Raw genomic sequence first — 5,053 nt, forward strand, 5'->3', positions numbered from 1 at the left:
GGCATGTGGTGCTGGGGGATTGAACTGCGGTCCCTGTGCTTTGCTAAGCTTGTTCTAAGTAGGCGCTTTAGACCACTGAGCCATCTCACCAGCCCAATCAGTGTACCTTAGTATATAAATCTGTACCATCCATCATGGCAGCTGCTGCTCACATGAAATGTGGCTGGTGTGAGTACCACGCATGGTGGGGCACACCTTCAATCCCAGCACATGGGAGGCTGAGGCAGGAGGATTGCCATCAGTTTCAGGCCAGCCTGGACTACATGAGACCCTATGAAAAAAGAACCCACCCCCAAACGTAGCTAGTCTAAGTGGAAAAATTCTCCAACGTGTAGAATATATACCAAAACTTCAAGTGTTTTTATATAAAATATGTAACTTTACATTGGTTACATATTGAAGTATGCTAGCTATATTGGATAAAATACAATGTAATGAACATGAAATTCACTTGTTTTTCCTTTTTTTTTTTTCATATCGCTACTAGAATACTTAGAATTGCTTATATGGTTGCATTTGAGGCTTTTGTTATTGTGTTGGCCAGTACTTCTGTAACCTTTTCAGCTGCATTGTTGTACTTGGCTTTATTTCCAGGAAATAGCCGAGGGTGGGCAATTAGTAAATGTTCACAGACTTAATGAAGACAAAAGATTTATAGGAGTTACAGGGAGTGCTGGAAACCACTCTGTTTGCCTCTTTGCCTGGGGCCCCGAGGAACTCCCAGCCGAGTTTCCTGGGAGCTCCTTGGCCTGGAAGATTGGCTCAGAAAGGACCAAGGAGACTGTCCTGGAGCCCCGGAGCCTGGGGCAAGAGGCCAGCCCAGCCCCTCTGCCTGTACATGCACTTGTTCTTTTTCATGAACCAAAGTCCCAGCAGTGCAGCAGATGAGTAGAGGTGAGCGCTGTGAGTCCCTCCTCCGCCCTGTGCAGTTCCCCTGAAGTCTGGCTGTGTGACCCACGCAGTGGGCTGGGACAAGGCTTGGCACCCTTGCCATTGGGCCCATTCAGAGCACTTTAAAGAGTTAGGGCTGGAGAGATAGCTCAGTGGAATAAGTTCTTTTTTTTTTTATCATTTTCATCTTACTCAAGCACAGAATTTATTTATTTTTTTTTATTTATTACATTTATTTATTGTGTGTGTGTGTGTGTGTGTGTGTGGCCAGCTCAGCCCACCAGCTGGCATGTGGTGCTGGGGGATCGAACCGTGGTCCCTGTGCTTTGCCAAGCTTGTTTCAAGTAGGTGCTTTAGACCACTGAGCCATCTCTCCAGCCCCTGGAATAAGTTCTTAATTGGCCAGCACAAGGTCCTGAGTATGAAGTACGATCCCTGGTACCATCCAAAAAAAAAAAAAAAAAAAAAAAGCAGAGTGAAGAGTACTCTGGAGAAATTCTGGGGTTCCGGCCCTAGTATGCATATGCATTGCTGATTTATCATGGTGGCCCTCTAACATGGCTGAAGCCCTTAAAACGCCAGCGTACCTTCCCAGACCACCTCCCCCTTCTTCTCCAACACAGCCCAGGGTGCAGTTTCCTTTCATCTTTCCTGCCTGCCATGGGGAAGACCCCAGTCAGCTCCTCAGGTATTTCTAAACATCCCCCTCAAACTCCACAAAAGGCCACAAAAGCCTCAGCTTTCTTTGTCTCAGCAGAGGCTCTATCCACCCCATCTACCCCGTCTGCCTTCGATCTTCTCTGCATCTTTGGAGTTAATAAAGCCTTCTTTTATCTTTCCTATCTCTTTCCTGCATGCCACCAAAAAAAAACCTAACAGTGTCCTTGGTCTGACTTTTTATGAACAGGCAAGTTGTCAGGCAGATAACCTGCAGATAACTCTAGCAGTTTCCTCATCTGCAAAATGTAGTGAAAATACTAATAAATCCACATCATGGCAGAGTTGTGAGAGAAACTGGATGGATACAGGCAAAGTGGGCAGCTTATGGGACATAGTAAGTGTTCAGTTAACTTTTGCTAGTATTCCTTGGCTAAGGGGCCTATGCTAGGTCCTTAGGTCACCCTGCCTCCCAGGAGCTGAGATTTGGGGGCTGGGATGCAGATAAATAATTATGATAAGTATCTTAGTTATAGTAGGGACAAAAGGGCACTGAGGGGGCATTTGGGGGGGGCAGCATGCTGGAAAAAAATGTCCCAGGCACTGGTCTTAAACTGAGGATCCTAAGAGACTTGTGTGTGTCAGACCAAGTACACCAAGCAGAGAGCAAAAGGAGGACACCCTACGTTCTAAAAATAGTTTTTTGTTTTCTGATTCAAAACAGTAAAAATATTTTCATAAAAAATTGTAGTGGATTTCTAACTGGTGGTCAGCTTCTCACACCCAGCTGAATTAGACTAGCGTGGTGCGGGGTGCGGGAGGCCCACCTAGGGCTGTTGCCGGCAGCAGGAAGGCAGCACACGAGAAGCCCCTGGCACGCTGTTAGGGATGCTGTCTGCACTAGCTGCTAGGTCCGCCGGGCTGTCCTGCTGGAGGACCGTGTCACGCTGGCTTTCCCGATGAACGTTGGAGGAGCTCTGGTCCTCATCTTGAGCATCGCTTCTGTTATGGGTTCTCAACACGGAAACCAGATCTGAGTCCAAATTAAAATTTAAATTAGAGCCTTTTATTACTGGGCCTGGGACAGCTTGACCATACTCCCACAGGAGAGAACAAACGGCCAGGAGCCTTAGAAGTATAGAGGTTTTAAAGGTAGAAACTGCATCCTGTTTGGCAAAGAAATTTGTCATTTAACATAGAACAGTACCTTTAGGGACAGCATGACCATTACTCAGCATACATTTTTTTTTTCTTTCTTTTTTTCTTTCCAGAACTGGGCATTGAACTCAGGCCCTTGCGCTTGCCAGGGAAGCACTTATTCCACTGAGCCACCTCCCAGGCCCAGCATACATTTTTTCTGGGAGCACTGTTTTCTGGGAACTCTGTCTATTGATTATTTATCAATGGTACACCAAGTCTCCTTGCAAGGAAGCAGGGTCACAGAAAGTTGAGCAGAGTAATTTTTTACATTTAGTTTTACCTTAACTCATCATATTACTTTTACATTAACCCTTTACAGCTTCCTGGCTCTGGAGGAGAAGAAGGTGCCCTGCTCAGCCTCATGAAGAAGCTTGTCGCACTGGCTTTCCTGATGGACACTTGGCTTTCCTCATCTCTGGAGGAGCTCAGGACCTCACTGGTGCTGAGGACGGCTGTGGCACTTTTGGGGGAGCTCTGGTGCTTCCCTTGAGTGTTGCTTCCTAGCTCCAGTTCAGATCCCTTGGCCTGCTAGCACAGATCCTGCATCCCACTGGCATAGACTTCCTAGCTTCCACCGCTGACCTTTGGGCCTTTCCAGCACAGATCCGTGAAGTAGGATCCAGGCCCTCAGCTGGAGTCCTTAGTGTTTGTGTGTGTGGACAGACATGAACACTAAAGATTTCCTACGCTTCTTGTATGTTACTGCTTGGATGATTCCTTATAAGCTAATACTATAAAATGTGCCCTATATTATACTGTTTCCCTTGCAAAACCCCCAAACCACCACAAAAAACAATATAGAAGGAGCCGGTGTGGTGATGTTCCCCTGCTGCAACAGGCTGATCACAATTTGCCTGGGGCAGGCAATTTGGTGACTGTGCCCTCCTGCTTCAGCCTCCCAGAGCACTGGGGTAATGGACACGTGCACACCTAGCACAGGTTGGCGCTTAGGTGTACATCAGCCTTCAGTGTGTGGGCTGACAGAGAATCCCTTTTGACCAGCATTACTCAGCACTAGCGCAGTGAGCTTTGCAGAAGACCACAGCTCAGTACCTTCCATCCTCACACACCACAGGAGAAAGGGCCACAGTGCCATGGCAGAGAGGGGAGAGCGATCTCTTTCAAAGGAGAGGCAGGAATAAGCAGGCTAGAGATCGGCCTGTTGCAGCAGAACAGCAGGGCCCAGCCAGGGAGAGGCCAAGGCCAAGGGGTTCCCACCCTCAGGGAAGTGGAGCCAGCATTTAGTCTAGAGAGACGGGAACCGAGGCCACATGGCACCCTGGGCTGGGCTGGCAAGGGCTGCAGGGCTTGGTGGAGTGGGGGCTGGGATGTGCTCAGTGGCCAGAGGGTGAGACGCTGGGCCCTTCTTGAGGTTTTATTTTACTTTTTAAAAATTTTTTTGAATTTAATGTTACATTGTGATTCTCTTAGCAGGATTTAGCAAGTAGGGGTAATGGGGGTGGTAGTGGAGGGCTACCAGGGGTGGAACACTTTCTACCCATTTTTTTATTTTTTATTTATTTTATTTTTTTAAGTGTATTTGGTCGTTTCAAGGTCTCACTATGCAGCTCGGACTCGTGATGACCCTATTTTCAGCCTCCCCGGTGCTGGGATTACAGGAGTGTGCAATTACGCCCAGACTCTGGCCGGCTCTGCCTGCCCTGGGGGTGGGACTGGCACAGCATGTGGTGCCGGTGAGCTTGCCCGAGCATGTGCTTTAGCCCGCTGAGCTATCTCACTGGCCCTATTTTGTCTTTTTTTTTTTTTGGTGGAACCAGGGATTGAACTCAGGTCTTGCCAGGGAAGCACTTATTCCACTGAGCTATCTCCCCGGCCCCTATTTTGTCTTTTTCTTTTTTTTTTAATATTTATTTTTATTTATTACATTTATTTATTGTGTGTGTGTGGCCAGCTCAGCCCACCAGGGGGCGGGGCTGGCTGGCATGTGGTGCTGGAGGATCGAACCAAGGTCCCTATGCTTTGCCAAGCTTGTTTCAAGTAGGTGCTTTAGACCACTGAGCCATCTCTCCAGCCCCTATTTTGTCTTTTTGAGACAGAGTCTCATTATGCAGTTCAGGCTGGTCTTGAGCTCACTTTTTTTCTTTTTTCTTTTTTTTTTGTTATTTGGAACTAATTCGATAATCATTTTATTTTTTTTTTTAACATTTATTTATTGTGTGTGTGAGTGTGTGTGTGTGTGTGTGTGTGTGTGTGTGTGTGTGTGTGTATGGCCAGCTCAGCCCACCAGGGGGCGGGGCTGGCTGGCATGTGGTGCTGGGGGATCGAACCGCGGTCCCTGTGCTTT

This window comes from Octodon degus, unplaced genomic scaffold, assembly GCF_000260255.1.
Source record: "Octodon degus isolate 3935 unplaced genomic scaffold, OctDeg1.0 scaffold00049, whole genome shotgun sequence".
NCBI classification, from domain to species: Eukaryota; Metazoa; Chordata; class Mammalia; order Rodentia; family Octodontidae; genus Octodon; species Octodon degus.